The following is a 19,079-nucleotide window of genomic DNA, read 5'->3' as shown; positions in this document are numbered from 1 at the left end:
AAGTCAAGTTTCATAATAAAATTTCACGTATCATTGAACAAATATGATGATATACTTTTAAAAAATAAAATTAGCAAAAATATTTTGTACGGTTCATTTTTGTTCTGTTTTTATTATTCGCAATTCCAATAAACTATAGGAGAGGCACAGCAGGGTCGTTCTACAAAAAACGCGCTTTTTTTTAGGTCCAGGGTGTTTAGTTTCAAAAATATTTATTTTTAAACACTTTTTTATGAGATTTAGAAAAGTATAACAAATTTTGAAAATGATCAATACAAATTAATAATGTTATAAATTTTTTTTATGTTTTTTTTTTTTCACTGAACGGAGGGATACTTGTATGCCCTTCCGTTACATGTCCCAACACATTTCCTCCCATGTACTTTTTCATTTATTTACTCAATACAAAAAAAATATAACAGATTTAATAGTGAAAGTTGAATCACTTGATGTTTTTTTAATAGGATAAAATAATTATGTTTTAAAATAAAAAAAAATGTATAGCATTCATAATCTTTTGAATCGCTGTCACAGTCTTTCTTGTATCCTCCGTTCAGGATTTAATTAAGTAATAGAATTCCCTATAGACGGCAGAACTGGCAGCTCATTACAGAGGTTTAGAATCACAAGTTAGCCCTTTTCAACTCTGGATCTTCGTACTGAAGCTAAAGAACTTAGTGTGAACGAATTATTATTTCAGCATTATTCTCTTTGAAGTCAAATAGGTCCTTAACTTTTTGTACCCTCCGTTCTTGAGTTAAAAAGGAAAAAATTGCTTGTGCACAAAAAAAAAAAATAATAATTTATAGTTAAAATTGAATCACTTTTTTTAAGTAAATTCTAAATAACATGTTGCGTTAACCCTAAATCAACACAATGATCATAGCAAAACATAAGTATTTGTATCCTCCGTCACAGTATAGATGTAATGGAGGATACACAATCAGAAATGGAGCATACAACTTTCTTTAAAAATCCATTTTAAGAAAGATGTGTACATTTTAATCAGTTCAAATCGCGTTCCTCATACAAGATGCAATGTTTATTTAAATGAAAAGTTTAAAAATAACACTTAAAAGATATATTTACTATCCGTTACCCTCCGTTCACATCCAAAATTTTAACTACAAAGAAAATTACAAAATAACCAATAAAGAATGACTAACTATGTGAGAGTAAAAAAGTGCCTAAAAGGAACAATATAAAGTAACTTTTAAAAAAATTGATTTTTTTTTTTTTTTCATGAATCCTAACTTCAAAAACCTACGTTTTTTTTTTATATATAATGACCCAGCAATCTCTGACTGTAGCTAATATCAGCAGAAGAGGTAAAACAAACAAACCCCGTAACTTATAATATGTTTTAAGTGGGTGACAGTAATGTTTCACCGTGTTTATGGAGGGTTTCTTTTCTATTCTTTTGATATTACACTACACTATAAACTGTCTGAAGCCCATATTTTATCACACAGATAAAACATGGAACGGAATGTTTTCACCTTGGTAGTTTCTTAAATCACCGCAAGGTAGCGTATTCAAGCTTTAGATAGCGAATTTTTGTTACATGAGGATAAATTGAGAAAATGCAGTCAATTTCGTCAAACGAAATTTTCACGTTTTAAAAATGCGTTTTTTTTTCTTTTTAATTAAGAAGAAAAAAATATATATAATCGGAAAATAAGACATTAGATCAGAATGAAATTCAAACTGAGTAAGATAATAGTTTAATTTAGACGTTTAAGGAAATTTTAAAAAATGTTGATTTTTGGTGTAAGACCGTTTTTCGAAGTTGTGAATAAAGTGAAGAGTTCGTTTTGAAATCCGAAAACGAACGGAAAACAGACATTTAAGCAATAGATTCTGTCAAATACAATTCCTAATACTGTCTGATACAATAAAAAGTAATGGTATCTGAAATGTACAAAACTAAAATAGTAATTAAGTAGACGCTTTTTAAATGAATACAAAACCTACCTGGAAAATGACAATAACTGCGTAACTACAATAAAGCGACTTGCTTGAACGAAGAAAGCACACTGACGTGCAGCAACTTTGATTATTTAGTAATTGCAAATTGGAGAGAAAAACGAAGTTATGAACAGAGTAATGAATGAACAGAACAACATTTTTTAAATAAACTGAACTAATATTCAACATTATTTTAAATAAACTGTATGAAATAACAGAAGTAATGAATGAAACATTTAAAAAATGAACATTTAAAAAATGTCGGTTTTCGGGTGCAAGGCCGTTTTTCGAAATTGTGAATACAATGAAGATATCGTTTTAAAATCCGAAAAAGTAGGGAAAACAGACTTTTAAGCAATAGATTCTATCAAATACGATTCTTAATACTGTCTGATACAATAAAAAGGAATGGTATCTGAAATGTACAAAACAACCAAATGGTTATTAAGTAGACGCTTTTTAAATGAATACAAAACCTACCTGGAAAATGACAATAATTGCTTAACAACAACAAAGCGAATTGTTTGAACGAAGAAAGGACACTAAAGTGCAGCAACTTTGATAATTCAGTAACTGCAAATAGGAGAGAAAAACGAAGTTTAGTCCTTCCACGCTTCGAGCACTAAAGAACTTAACTTCATACCGAATTTCTCTGCTTTAAATATAAGATAACGTCTTGTTAAGGAAAACCTTAAGCAACTCCCATAAAACAGTAGGGGGCGCTACTTTTACCCTTATTATTAGATATCAACAAGGACTAACACCATTTCTGACAGTAATAATTCCAGAAATAATAATACATTTAGCATATTTGGACAACCGACTGCAACAAGACATGTCTGTAAATATCTAGTTTTGACTGCAAGAAACTAGTTTTCCACGTGACCACAAGGCAGGTGTCATTATAATTGCCAGAATTGTATTCTCAGTCAAACTCCTCATTAAATAATTTTAGTTCCCAAATCGAAATAAAACAGTGATTTTATGCCACAATTAACTGGTGCATATTATACAACCAAGAGCTATACAAAAAAAGTTGATCATAAGGTAGAAGGATAAGTTTTCCGTGCGAAGAGTCATTATAGTCTTGATCTCATATTGGTCGATCATTGGTATGCAGGGTGCGTATATATCCGATATTTATTTTGAAAATATGATGATATTTTGATATTTTCGATATTTATTTTTTTCAATTATGGTATTTTTAATATGAAAAGTATATTAATCATAATTAAATTCTTCATTTATTATATAAAAAATAACCAATAAGTTATGTACTACAGTATACTCCCGATTATCCGTGCTAATCACCGGGCGGCGTAGCACGGATAATCGAAAAACACGGATAATCCGAAAAATCATTTAAGGAATATGCAGGCTAACTATTTAAGGATAAATTAGAAAAAACTAAATAATATATATATGTATACTAACACAGACCAAGAACTTTTCTTCGAAATGTATTGCTTAAAAAATCGATGATACATTGTTGTTTTCCTTGTTTGTTTAAATTGTTGCGTATGTCCGTACAAATTTTTTCTAACTGCAATTATTTCTCCGTAATCGTAACCTCTTTCACTCATGTATACCAATAAATGTTCCACAGATTGTAGAGCCGTAGAATGTGAAATTGTATTTTCTTCATGTTCTTCATCTTCGTTTTCCGTATCATCACTTGCGTTTGATTCAGTAACAAGTTCAACGATATTTTCGTCAATTAGACATTGAAATCCTGATTCACATTCGTCGCTTTTAAACCACTCTTCGACATTTTCAGCGTCAACTGATTCGACACCTTCGATTTCTTTAACTTCCTCAATGATGTTATCGATATTATCTTCGGCAATCGAAGATGATTCTTCATCCAATGACACTTGTGGCAAGATTTTTCTCCAAGATCGTTGCAAGGGTAACTGATTTTACCTTTGACCATGCAGCTGCTATACCATGCACTGCATCCAAAATATGGATAGGGCACGTGCCCGATTTGACCTCTGTGCACGGATAGTAGGGTACGCTTCGTATTACCTTGATTTTAGCTCCTAAAAGAAGCTTTAAAAAAGTGTGATTCCGAAATGATGCACGGATAATCCGCAAACCGGATAATCCGCACACGGATAATCGAGAGTATATTATGATGTCATCAGTAATATAACAAAGTAATTTATCATATTCCTTTTTTACTTGTATTTTATATTCATAAAATTATTAGTAATGTAACAATTTTAGTTCACATTAAAAGTGCCTAGTTCAATTTTAAACATTGCTCAGAAAAAAAAGAAAATGTTTTATTGACTGTGCACCGACTAATGCATATTATTTATTTCTGAATCATATTACTGTAAAAGTAGCTAGCAGAAGAAAAATGAGTAAAACAGCTAAATGCTAAATTAACTCCATTAAAATTGATATAAATGCAAAATGAAATTTTAGATGTAAATCCCGAAAGAAGCATTGATTTTAAGTCTACATATACAAATCATAATATGAAAAAATTAGGGTAATTTAAGGATATATTTACTATTTTGAAGACTTTAGTTTGTGCTAACTGAAAATATCGGATATCTATCAAAATATCCGATATATATATATCAAAACATCGGATATTTTCGAAAATATCATGATATTTTCGAACCTTGAGTGGGAGCGACAGGGACAGGGGTAGAAGTAGTCAACTTTTAATACATAGGACATTTTCCACCAAAAATATAGGACAAATATAGGACACGTTTGATGAATAATACTGATATAAAAAAAATAAACAATACATAGTATATATAATCTAGATATTCTTGAATAAATTATTATCAATGACTTCAATTAATCATATTGCATACAGTTAAAAAACCCAAATAAAAGTTATAACTTTTACTTAGAATGAGTATGCAGTTTTTGAATGAATAGCTTCAGAAAAAAAAGTTTATACATATATATGAATTTACGTTTAAGGCCATTTTCTATGCCTTGACTGCCTACATTAATCAGACTGCAATATCAATTTTTTCCCTAAGTTTCACTATTTTTTTTTTTTTTTTTTTTTGGAAGGTTCATGAACCTTTTCTTTTGCCTCTGATTGTTATGCATCTCTACAAGAATTTCCCATTTCTTTATGAATTTTGTATTTAGTACTATAATAAATCATGATAAAACAGAACTCTTTCCTTGGTAATGCATGCATAATTTATTGGTTTCCCAATTGCAGTACCTTAATTAACCGTAAAACTCGTATTATAGTGTCAATGCTTTAAGATGATCTTTCTTCTGTCAGTATCTTTTTGTTTGCGAGAAAAACCTCTTTCAACTGATGCTACATCTTATGAAAGGTGCTTAAGTTTTTCACTACTAAAAAACCTAAGTATTTGCATCTAGAAAGCTGATCAATTTTTATCATTATGAAGTATTTTTCCAAAATGAATTAATTTACATCCAAGTAACATCCGATCCCCATTCCGCATAAGTTTTAGCAAGATGGTGACGTATCAATGGAAGGATCCTGTAAAAATTTTATTTCTTTTTTTTAAATTTCTGAAAAGCCTTTTTTTTCAATAACCAATTCTGCTAAAAATATAGTGTTCAAATAATGTAAAATTCTGATTTTAGTAAGAAGTTCAAATTTTGAAGCCAGGCAGGGTTAATTTATCTTTTTTATTTTTATTTATTTATTTATTTTTTATTTTTTTTGCATAATTACCAACATTTAAATATTTCAAATATACCTTTCGTTTAAACATTAATAGCGGCTGAATCTTCCCACATTTTGTTGTTAGTGAAAATTCATTGGCAAAGTGCTTCATCAATAGTTTGGAGAGCTTGTCATAAAATATAGATCATTGAAGCTTTCTATTAAAACAAATTGAAAATTTTGTCAAAAATACTCTACAAAATTTAAAGAGACAGGTGCTGGTAGAGATTCCAATATATATATATATATATATATATATATATACAGTGAAACCTGTGTAAGTTGACCACTTGCGGTTCAGCACTTTGGCGGTCAACTTAGACAAGTGGTCAACTTATAAAGGGCGGTAATGTTTTTTTTTTTTTTTTTTTTTTTTTTTTTTTTTTTGTCATTTCTTGCATCATGTATTCATTTTTTGAGGAGTTCACCCTTACTCTTTCTGTTAAACTCACTTTCAGTGTTTAACATTATTGAAAGTGAAACAATAATTAAAAATACCTATTAGTCTTTTTAATAATAAACAAAAAATCATTTTGTTATTTTTTCCTTGTTTTTAAATATATTAAACACTGTAGATTTATAAATTCCATATATGCCAGCTAATTTCCTCTGGATTTCTTTTTTTCAATTAATTTTAATATTTCATACTTTTTATTAATCTCAAGTTCAACTAACTTTCTTTTTGAAACCTTTTTATGTATAGCACAAAGAGTAACAAGCTCGACTCTCCCAGTTCATAAAGGCAAAATTAAAATGTCCTATCTCTTAATCCCTTGCACCAGAAACATGTAACTTTACTCATTAGCAGCCCAGATCTGTGTACCCGCAGTACGAGGGGCCCGCGTCCTTAAAGGGGCTAATGACCCTAGAAATTGAAGATAAAATAGAAAAAAACTAGCACTAAGACTTATTATGCACTTTACAAATAGACACTGCTGGCCACTAGGTAGGGGCCCAACATATTTTGTTGCAAAGAGGCCCAAAATATCTAGATCCGGGCCAGCTCTTTTTACACAATTCCTGTGTTGCCAATTGCAACTGAAAGAAAAGATTTTGAACATTTCTACTGACACCTATTTTCATTGAACAGAGAACAAAAAGCTATCTCAAATAGAACAACAAATGAAAAACAAGTTTGGAGAATAAAGAGCAGCATAAGCTTTATGCTGTTTAGTTAGTAAAATGCTAGTCTGTCATCAAAGCATTAAAAACATTCTTAGAAAGCTATCAAATAATAATAATAAAAATAATAATAATAATAATAATTAATAAATAATAAAATAAAATAACTTGCTGAAGAAAGTTTAAAATAATAAACCAAGTGGTCAACTTACAAAGGGTTTTTTACAATACTTCAAACCAAATTCGGCGTACAATAGTGGTCAAGATAGACAGGTGGTCAAGATGTGGTCAAGTTACAGAGGTTTTCCTTCATTATATGAGATATGACAAATTCCGTTCCTGACAAAAATGGTCAACATAGACAGGTGGTCAACTTTACAGGTTTTACTGTATATATATTATATATATATATATATATATATATATATATATATATATATATATATATATATATATATATATATATATATATATTTATAAACAAGCATCTTGTTTTTAAGCAGTCTTGAATTGTCAAGTCGTGAAAGAAAGTGCGAATCAAGTGACCAAAAGGTTTTTCAATGGTGATTTCCTACAATTTTTTTACAACAAACTATAAGAGCATAGGAAATATAAGACAATTTCAAAAATATAGGAAATATAGGACACTTTTGATTCTTTTTTTTGAAAATATAGGAAATATAGGATATATAGGACTACTTCTACCCCTGCAGAGAGAGCCGACGAGAGGCCATGTCACAGCCTCGTCGTCGTAATGTAAATTTAATGTTTCATGGTGGGAGGGGGGTCCAACGGCCAAACTGACAAGGGCCCGCCTTGGCTCTCGGCGGCCCTGCGGACAACCAATAATGCAAATTTTTCTGTAGAAATTCTGCAAGATTTGTTCAAAAACTCTGCAGGTTATTTTGCAAATATTTTCAAATCAAAGAAATATTTCGGCAGAAGTTCTGCGTTTTGCACAATTTACACATATTGATTTTAAGTAGAAGTAAATTTCAAGTCCCGGCTAGTGACGCTTCTTCGGCTCAAAATTTGACATTTTGGCACGAAAAACATTATGTGATGGGTAGACAAAATTGTTATTAATGCAAGGATATGGTATTTCCAAAACTTGTGTCTGAGTATTGAGTAAGTCATAACTTTCTAAATAATTAAAATATTTTCAGGATGCAAAAGGATTGAAATCTCAAACAAGATACGCAATTTTCGGCGATGGATGTGCCTCAATGTTGGGGGGGGGGGGCATGTTTCCAAAACATACGTTTGTGGAAGAAATTGCACTGTATGAATATCGATTTGAAAAAATAAGGTAAAGGGGAACCAAAAACGCAAGAAAAATATGAATCTTTTTAGATTTAGAATAGGAAATTTTTGCAGAAAATCTGCAAATTTTCTACGAATACCTTCCAACTCAAGATAGAATTTTGCACAAATTCTGCAGATTTCTTTAAGTTCAAGGTAAAACTAAAGTTCCTGCAAATGACTTATAATAGAAAACAACATTTTTAGCGGGCTTTCCGCCGAATTAATCTGCAGAAATTTCACAGAAATCTGTAGAATTTCTGCAGAAAATTTGTCTGAATTTTAATCTCACGTTTGAACAGAATTGTTCTGCAGCTCAGGCATCTGTTGCGACATACGTCGCAAATTTTGGAGTATTCTGCTTTGGGTACTCAATCATACTTGACTCTCAAGTCATACTTGCCAACCTTCGAAGAAACAAAAACAGGAGATTCCACCAGAGGTATATATAGATGATTCACCAGCGACATATCTTCACAACAGATTTATTAAATTATGCTTTTAAATAACATGAACACAAAATTTAAAGTGAAATGGGGATTTTTTGCAGACGTAAGCACGTTGCAAGACAAACATACTGCAAAGGAAAAACCAAATAATAAGGAATGAATTTGCTTCTAGTTTTGTACATTCCCCAGTCTTTACCAAAAAAAGTTGCTACAAAAAATTAATTACTAAAATCCGAAAAAAAAAATCAATATATGATGAAAATAAAATATAAAATAAGTAGGTATAGGGCAGCAAATGTTAAAATTACTTCAAACTTTCAAAATAATTGAAATATTTTCAAGATGCAAAAGGATTGAAATCTGCTGCAATTTTCGGCAAAGCACGTGCTTCGTTGAACAGTGGAACTATGTGGAAAGCTTCCAAAAAATTAATTTTTACTAAATGAACTATTAATTAGAAAAATTCTTATTCCCTGACATGGTAGACTAGAAAAGGGTGCCATGCCAAGAAAATGAAACTTTTTGATGATTGACTGAAAAAACTGCAAAAACGAGAGAAAATCATCAAAAACGGGAAATCGGGAGATGGAAGCAAAAAACAGGAGTCTCCAGTTAAAAACAGTACAGTTGGCAAGTATGGTAAGTAATCACAATTACCTAAATCCTAAATAATCCTATCGTTAAGATAATTTCTAATTGTGTGTTCGTTTCTAATGTAGCAAAAGACAAAAATCTCTTAAAGTATTCAAAATTTCGCTGGAATAGAGATAAAAAGTTAGAGCCAGGAAAAAAATAATAAGAAATTCAATACCACTTTTTGCAGAATTTTGACAACGGCCGGTGTTGTTCTCAAGTACAGAAATATGCTTTAGGTCAATTCCTGGTCACTGAATTTCAGAAGATCAAAAGAGTTCAATTTTTTAAACTTTACACTTTAAATCGAAATTATCTTTAACCTGAATCTTTTCTTTATTATTATTATTATTATTACTAACTAGAGGACCCGACAGACGTTGCTCTGTTCAAACTTTCGAAATTGAAGAGTTAAAAAATTTCAATAAACTATCAAGTGTTTGAACCGTTTTGTTGAAGAAAAAAGAAAATGTTTTAAGCTGTTTGGTGTCAGAATGTGTATATTTATTACAACTTGATTTATCTAATACCCACTGAGCAGTTGTTTTATTTACTATTTTTTCTCCCGTACTTGATGGTTTGTTCCTTCAGCCATACTCAAAGGATAAAAAGCGCCCTCAGATATTAAGTGTAAAAAACTGACAATCCATCTAGAACAAACGGGAAATCCCGGTGCAACATCCTCCACATGAAAAAGAATAAAACAATCGAAAGTATATCGTTTAAAAAATGATAGAGGTAAAAACAGTTCTCTAAATAAGAAATAATCACTCATCCCTCCCCCCCCCTCCCGATGTAAAATAAACATTCTTTAACTAAAATGCCTAAAAACTCTTTAAAAACGAAAAGCAATTCTTTTCATTTGAAATATTTTGCCAAATAAACAAAAAACACAATCAATTACATTAACAGTAGCTTTAAAATGGAAAGAAATGATCACGCAACTCTATTGTTTAAAGCCAAAGTCGTCAAGCCACCACGTTACTGTAATCCAGCCGATCAGTGCGTGAAGCTAACTCCGACCCATTAGCAATCCGATCTTTTGAACAAAAACCTTTAAAACTTCATATATTGCCAAATTTGTTCTTTCCACCAAAGATAAAGATCTTCCACTGCACTGATCTTTTGTGTACAGAATCATCCTGTTGTAATTTATCTGGACCAAAATAAAATTTGTTTCGTCTTTAAATTCCATCATCTTTTCATTTAATGATGTTATTTAATAATTAGTTAGATAATCCTTCAAGTATTCTTGACATTGGTGCCAAAACTCAGATGGATTTGAGCCTAGAAACAAATGTTGCTAGGTACGGTACTTTCTGATCATATGGTTAAGAAAACCTAAAGCACCGATCCAGTCACATTGTTCAACTACGACGAAAGAACACAATTTTTGCGTGAACCTTCCAGTACTTTATACCTTAAAATATATCACGGGATCTAAAATCGCTGCTTTTAAGAAATGTGAAGGCTTCACTCTCTCTCTCTCTCTCTCTACGTCTATTCTCATTTGACATATCACAGTAGGAAATTTCATTATAAAAAGCAGAGTTGGCTTTCTTATTGTCCTTTGGCAACGGGTTAAATATTTATTTCAGTTCTCGCTCAACAATAGGTTAAAATAAATATTAATCATTTGGGAGATATTACCATCCAATGTTTAAATTAATTAATTCATTAACAAAAACGTTTCCGATTCGATCCATCACGCTTCGAAACCATACTTGCCACAACTTAATTACATACAAAAAATTTGATCAAAATCGGTCCAGCCGTTTAAAAGCCTTATGGTGACAAACATACGCACAGAAGATTTTTATATATTAAGATAATAAAGCTGAAAGTCTATGTCTGGATCTCTGTGAAGCGCATAGCACCTATACCGTTAGGCCGATTTTTTTGAAATTTGGCTCAAAATTAGTTTGTAGTATGGGGGTGTGCACCTTGAAGCGATTTTTCGAAAATTCGATTTTGTTCTTTTTCTATGATTTTATTTTTACCACCATTGGTGAACTTAATTCCTCCGAACCGAACGAATTACCATAACATAGACGAGCAAATTACCATAACGTGTACGAGCAAATTAACTTAGCACATTGGCGAGAAATTCATCATCCATTATCTGTAAACATACAGGCGAACCGAATGATCTTTTGATTTCCTACTACGGGCAAAGCCGTGCGGGTACCACTAGTGCTTAAATAAAGTATCAACTGTATGGCATCGAAAACAAATTCCGGAAAAAACACACATAATATAAAATGAGAACATGAAACTAGAGGAAAAGAAAAACTACATTACTACTACTTAACACGCATTCTTCCCACCTCGTAAAATCAGAGAATGAAAGACTTTTATTCGATCATTGCCCTCTACACTTTTATTTCCTTGTCATTATGGTTCCACAATCAAATTAGAATCAATCAAGACATCTACAATTAAAAGTTAAAATCATAATAAGTTGCTGAAATACTGGAAATGTAGTTATTTTGAAGACTGCTAATCAAATAAGCGTTAAAGTACCACATTGACATTTATAATAAGAAGATAAACTTTTTTTTTTTTCCCACGAAGAGCTAATGAAGTCACAAACGCAGTTCATTGATTCAATTCTCACGACAAATAACTTGAAGCCAAATTAAAACACTTTAAAGCAAAGGATAGGCCAAAGTTAAAAATATAGAGAGAACTAGAACAAACGATAGAAGAAACCCACATCTGTTTAGGGGCAAGAGATTGGTAGTAGGACCTCGACTATCCGAGCTAATTGGGATCTCTACTATCTCGGATGTTGGAAATCTCGGTTAGTGGAAACTTTGTACAAAAACTTGTCAGGATCGCAAATTTCAAAAAGTATCAATAAAAAACACAATAGAATATTCTTAAAGGATGGAAATGAACTAATAAAAAGGAATGTTTTACAGTTAAAAAACTAAAAGTGAAAATAACTTGTAGTAAGTTTAATAAAGTCAATTAAATATTTTTACAATATCAAGTTTAAAACAGAAATTTCCGAAAAAATATTTTATTTTAAAATAAAAAATTCATCATTTCATTAAATGTACATTCTTGTTTAAAAAAAAAAAACGCATAAAACACCTGAACAACAGAGAAATGAAGCGTCTTATCTTTGTCAGGGCTTACCTATCTACAAAAAATAGATTTCGTTATCGGCTCGGTTAACAGAAACCTCGGTTAATCGAGGTTCTACAGTACTAGTAGTGTTGGTAGGTGATGCTTATAAAGCATGATTTAGAAAAACTTTCCAATGAAAGAATGCCTAAAGAATGTGAACTTTGCATGCATTTTACTAAAAACTTTACAAAGTCCACTTGATGCCTTTGCTTCTCACTGAACTTAGGACGTTTTATTGAATCACAAAACGGATCGTACAATAACCCTCGCTCGCTCAATCGGAATCTTCAAATCGCGGAAGCAAAAAATGAAACCAGTCGCATTTTTACTTCCTTAGTAGGAAGCATTGTAAATGCCGTGTAACAAAATTTAAAAAAACACATTGCTGAATACGTCAAAAACGTAGGTAAATTTATGCAAATTCAGAAAGTTGTGACGCAAGTACTTGTGTAGAAGTTATATGTAAAGCGCAGTTTGAACTAATTTTGTATGAAATGTTAAAAAATAAAATCTCGTGAGCAAAGAAAGTAGATGAAAGTGAAATTCCTTGATACTAAAAGTCAATGGAACTTCTACACCCGAAATTTCAAAGGTTCAGATGAACAGCTTAGAATACACTGCCGTGGGCAGTGTAAACGGCAGTATTTGCAGAAATGAGCTTTTGAGATAGTTAAAGAAATGCGTTTTGGATTCAATACTAACAATAGGGAGGTGTCGAAATTAGATGTCCTTTTCGCGCTATTTTTCAGCGGAAACCAAATAAGCAAGCTTGTACAATAAGGCTAAAGTACAATAGAAGACGAAAATTTAAAAAAAAAATGAAAAATGTGCAGTTATTGCCCTTTATTTGCCCACGAAAGAATACTATTAAATATGAAAACAGCGTAGATGTTGAGAAGCAACCATGGATTATCTTCAGGGCCTGGATTACTGAATACGCCGACTAGGCCAAGCCTTGGGTCTGCTCTTTCTTAGGGGCCCCCAAATTCCTAAAATTGTTTTAGTTATTGACTAAAATTGTAAGGTTTGACTACAAAGGACCCCCGAAAAAGTGTTTGGCCGTAGGCCCTAACGGCATCTTAATCGGGTCCTGACTACCTGACTATCTTCATATTCGTCAGAAGAAAACGTCGTACATAATAGAAATAGGAAGGAGCGGTATTGTCTGCTATGCCCAGGGGCGTCCTGAACTTAAATATTTGGAACGGCGGAAATTCTCAATTTGCGGAATGGAACTCCAAATTTCGCCGAATGATGATAATTTTGCCAAATGAAACACCAAGTTTTACCGGATGATAATTTTGCCGAATCGCCAGACTAAATTTTCCGCAAGAGGAATTTTTTGGGAGGTCACTGACCTCCCATGACCTTCTTCGGGACTCCTCTGGCTATGCCTAGCAATAGAAGATTTAGAAGAATACAAAAAACACAGAGAAAATGGCACGTGCAAAGATTGTTGGGGAAAGTAAAAAAAAAGCAATGAAATCAGGTCAAAACAGATGCAACTAACAAAACATTTTCAAACACATAGAAGACTTATCAAAAGCTTAAAAAAGAAAACTTTTAATTTTTTTCGTCAAACCGACACTAAAAGGAATGCCCTTTTATTTTTGACCTTGATACTAAGGAAACTCATCCACAGAAAGGAAATTTCCAGCATTTCTCAGCAAGTTACCGAAGATCACACATTTCGCATGACTCTACTTTCCTTCCAAATGACATAATTAATGGAAAGAAGAAGAAAAAACCAAAAAACTAATGCTCCGCTATCCATTTCTACGTTCCCATAGCACGAACGACATACATATAAGTAATAATAGCAACTAACGCCTTTGATGGTGCCGAAGGCAATGTATCTACTTTCAAAACTCGGTTCTTCGTCTTTTCCCACCGAGACCAAGGGTCATCACCGCTGAAGAAGGGAATCGAAATTGTGTCGCATGGCCCGGAGATGAAAACGCAAGCGAAGAGGAATACACCGACTTCATTTAAATACAGGACATCCAACAAAAAGAAAAATCTCACTGGCCTAATTTCTTCTGACACACCATTCATCGATCCCCTTGTCCTGCCCGTGCCCAAGTCACTGAGTCTGGGTTAACCTCGTAACGCCTGAAACTAGCCCGAGTGATGAGCGCTGCCCTGTTATTTCGGCGGCTCTGAGTTAAACCCGGAACAAGCATATTGCATCGGAGTTACACACCTTACACTCTGGTGTGCTTCGATTTTTTTTTTTTTTTTTCCGACGCAAAGAATGCAACCTACATTCCTAACCACCGCAACGGACTCGGGGGGGAAAAACGAAACTTATATTTTGTAGTGATTCAGACTAAACTACCCGTGGGAAAGTGTAGAGTGAAGAATTGTTGGTGTTTAAAACATTGTATGAGGGATCAGGGTCTGATTGCTAAAAAAGCTCAGGAAGCTTGGTATTCTTCTCGGATATCTTAATATATAAAAATCAATGTCCTGAGATAACATATATATATCAACGCACAGCCAATACCGCTGAAGCCGAAATATCAATTAGTTTAGGAGAAATTAATTAAAACCCCTTAATTCCTGTAAAATTAAAACCTGTCATTGAAATTTAAATCATTTATTTTCGGAGGCTTTCCTTCATTCAAATCATTATTCAGTACTTCATCTCAACTTTTGGGCGATAGCGAATTTTAAATTTAGTATTTTTTTTTTTTTTTTTGTTTCTCACGTGATTCCTTGAGGCTTTTCTCAAGTCAAATAATAATGTTTCTGTCTTTTGCGTTCATTTTTTCAAAACTAGAAACGAAGTTTTTAAGAACATCATCACAGGCGGACTATCCTTTTGAATTTAGAAGAGTGTAGTTTCCTGTAAAAGTTTGCTTTGCAATAACCGTTGATAAGTCACAAGGACAGACATTAAAAGTAGCAGGGATCGATTTAAGAGAAGACTTTTTTTCACACGGCCAATTTTATGTAGCTCGCTCCAAAGTCAGTTCATCAAGCAGCTTAATAGTTTAGAGCACCAGAAAAAAAACTAAAAATTTTGTATACAAAGTTCTTGCTTCAACTAGGTATAACTATAAAATGTGGATGGCCTGTGTTTACAAAGATAATCAATACTTTAAAAGGATCGTTAATAACCGTTAAAGATCAATTAAGGACAATGGCATATATATAAGGAGTCCAGGGGCCCCGGGATCCTCCCAAATTTACAAAAAAATTATAGGTAATAAGTAATTATTATAGGGGATTTTCGAAACTAGGTGCACCAAAGCACTGTTAACCCTTTGCTAATTCCATTACCCGAGCAATGCCGGGTACGGGAATGCTAGTACACTATATGACTAAAAGTATTGGGACACTTTCAAAAATTCACATTTTTAAGAATTTCTAAAGAAATAAAAGACCAATTGCTTTGCAACTTTTGTCACCAAAAGGGTATGCTCCAGCTGTCATTTTCCAATAAAAGGTACATTCTTCTTGCGTTTAGAGGATCAGTAACAAATTGAGGAAAACAAAAAAGGTTTTCGATCATCATTCATCGTAAAGAGCTGAGAATAAGCTGTAAATTACAGAAATTAGTTAGCTGAATATGTACAATTAGTTTACTTTTTTTTTTTTTTTTTTTTTTGAGAAAGTATCACTGATATTCACGAAGATATGAGCATTTCTTTCAAAACTGTGAATTTTATTTGAAGGTTTTTGGCAAAAAACCTTCCTTTTTGGTTGGAAAATTTCGGAAAAAACCGGTTTTTTTTTCCGAAGGGGTTAATTTCCACTCCGGAAAAATTGAAAAAATGAATTTTTTTAACTTTTCAGGAAGTTTTAATTGAAATTCTTAACAAAAAGTGATTAGAAATTTCTCATACTTAAATTCTGATGCAATTAACTCCCCCCCCCTCTCCTTGTATGTTAAAATACTGTCTAACTTTGATAATGCAAGTTGTTGTATGATAATATAATCTGCATATAGATCAAAAACCTTTTAATACTTTTTGCAAAGAAAATTAAACCAATATCTTTAGTGAAGAATATATTTTCCTTCTTCATTATACAAACAAGCATAACTTTAATCACAGAACTGTTTATACTGACCGCGAACCAAATGTACAGGTGCGGCAAAAAAAAACCCGGGCAAGCAATTTTCCATGTAACATTATTTTAAAAAAATAAATTAACAAAACACAAAAAATCATATGAGAAGACCTTTGGCAATCAAAAATTTAATTGGTTTCAAACTGGCCGCCTTTTGCAGTAATACACAGGTGCAACTGCTTATTCAAATTTTCATTCAAGGGCCCCGCAAGTCCTTTAATCAATCCTATTCCCTATAAAGCAATTGGTTTAGAGAGTCGAAGCTTATGTGTAGTTTAGGGTAGACCTTTGACTCTAAAACAGGCCATACGGTGCAAGGGCGCCCATATGCAAAATAGTACGGGGGGGGGGGGGCCTCATATTTTCTCCATGGTTTCGCATGATATTTTCCCCATGGAAACCGATTTCAACACAGATTAGAGTCATTAAAATTTGACACTTTTAATAACTTATTCATTAATGGCTGGAGAAGAAATGTTTTTACGTTTATGCAAAGAAACAAGTACTAAAAGCAAGGAAGTTCTAATTTCTAAGGGGGAGGGGGGCTCGAGCCCCCACTTTCTCCATTATATGGGCGCCCGTGGTACGGTGTAATAAATGGAATTGAGGTCTAGCGAGTAGAGCGCCCACTCTAAAGATGATATTATGTCAAAAACAACGCCTTGCACCACTCTTGTCTTTTTGGTCGTATGAACTGGTGTGTCAAATTGAAATGTCCCATTGCTATGCTGAAGTGCTCTTAGGTCCACAGAAGTACAACAGCTTCTAAAATGTCCTTCTGGTACACTTTTTGATTCATTTTATGGCCCTCGTCCACAAAAAAAAAAAAAAAAAAAAGATTTTTTGTCGCTTGTGCTGATTCTGTCACAGACAAAGCGTGACTTCTGATTTCGGCGCTAACATTTTCTAAGGTGTTTGGAGTGTCCTTCAAACTATAGTGCTTCAAACCAAATCCTATTGCTCTGGAGGTTATGAGCTGGTTGAACGGTAAATCAGCGAAAGGTATCTCTTCCAGCGTGGACTTGCGGCCCGTTCTAAACGTTTCTGGCATCTTTGGAGTCATACGAATGCCTGAACTTTTTGGAACTCGTAAAACTTCTGTTTGAGCTGCTTTTGCCCTTAGTCGCACTTATCGGCCACAAATTCCCCATCTCACGAATGACTACTCTCGTGTAAACCCAAGGATTTCATTGAACTCACTTTTGGATGACCTGAAGATTAACTGAAATGTCCACTGTTTGTTTTTGTACACTTCCTGGACATCGACTATCCTTTCCAAGCCACATGAAGCGGCATACAGCATGAAATACCGTTTGCCGAGGCACAACAAGCAAACGAACTGTCGTTTTACTTGGTTAAACCACTTTAAAATATCTGATCTTTAGCCTAAAATTATAAGAAAACCGAAAAACAATACATAAACTAGGAGATACATTGTAAATTATTTTCTAATAAAGTGAGAAGCAAAAATAAATAAGAAACTCATTAAAATGATTTTACTTCCATTCGATTATGCAATCTTTTTCCAAGTTTTTTTTTTTTTTTTTTTTTGCCGCACTCTGTATACTGCCGTGCAAAGCACAAAAATGGAATTTGCAGTTGAGCTCAAGCTGAGATATTGTGTTTTAAAGTTTGGCTCTTCCATATATTTGATTGAGAGAGAAATTTCTTTTTCTTTTCTTTTTTTTTTCAGAATTTTTCAACAAAAAAAAAAATAGTTCTTGATCAAATGACCTAAAAACATTTTTGCCAACTACTGGTATTCGCAACCCCAATAAACTATAGGGGTCGCTGCAGCCACTGTCTAATGGCGGATGAAAAGGTAAAACAAACAAATGCCATAACTTGTAACTTGCTTTGAAGCTTAGTGCATAACAGTAATTTTTCATCGTGTTTGTCGGAAGCTTTCTTTTCTATTCTTCTGAAATTACATTACATCACAAACTGCCTGAAGCCTGTAATTTACCCCAAAGAAAACAGGTGGAATGGAATGTTTTACCTTTTGCTTTAGTGTTGTTTATCACAGTAAGGTAGCGTATTCGAGCTCTGGAGTTGCGAATAGGCAGGCTCCAATTCGTCGATTAATAAAACTCTTTTGATATTTTTCTCACAATTTGAGATGCAAGTAATATTGCCAATATAATTTCTTAACGACACATATAACCCAATTTTGTTGTCTGAACACTTTTTGCCCCTAGTACCTATCAGAATAAAAAAAAAAAAAATTTTTTAGTGTTTATTCGGTTCTTAAAAGTATTCTAAACTAATTAAGAGCATAAGGGACTTGATTGTTAAACGATTCATATTAACTGTTTTAAATAAATTATTAAACTCTTTTTCAATAGCATTTAATGAATTGCAGGAAAAAAATAGAAACTAAGAAATCTGAATGTAACGCTATATTTACTGCACTGCTAATCACAAACGAACGACATAAACGAACGACTTGTGTGAAAGTGAGGTTCCCACTCACTTTCACACACCCTGACGTTTCCAGGTTCCAACGAAAAATTTCTAAAAAATTCCAGACTCAATTTTTGAATTTGCGACGTTCTTGTTATGAATCAAAACAGTATGATTTCCTCTGTAACAAATGCAAAAAAAATATATAGTTTTTTAATGATTTTTATTTAAATTATTCTTCAATTTTATTTTTATATTATTTAAATTTCCAAATTATGTTTTTTACGAACTGATCTTGAGTAAATTTA

The 19,079-nt window shown here is 32.7% G+C and overlaps 1 protein-coding gene across 1 annotated transcript in view; it reads right to left on the bottom strand.

Annotated features, from left to right (window-relative positions):
* The window catches only part of LOC129224719 (hydroxymethylglutaryl-CoA synthase 1-like), an 85,876-nt gene that overhangs the window by 51,348 nt on the left and 15,449 nt on the right, over positions 1–19,079 (bottom strand). The window lies entirely within an intron of this gene.

Source organism: Uloborus diversus, chromosome 6, assembly GCF_026930045.1.
Source record: "Uloborus diversus isolate 005 chromosome 6, Udiv.v.3.1, whole genome shotgun sequence".
Lineage (NCBI taxonomy): Eukaryota > Metazoa > Arthropoda > Arachnida > Araneae > Uloboridae > Uloborus > Uloborus diversus.
Note: the sequence above shows the minus strand (reverse complement) of the source record. Positions and strands in the feature narration are given on the sequence as shown.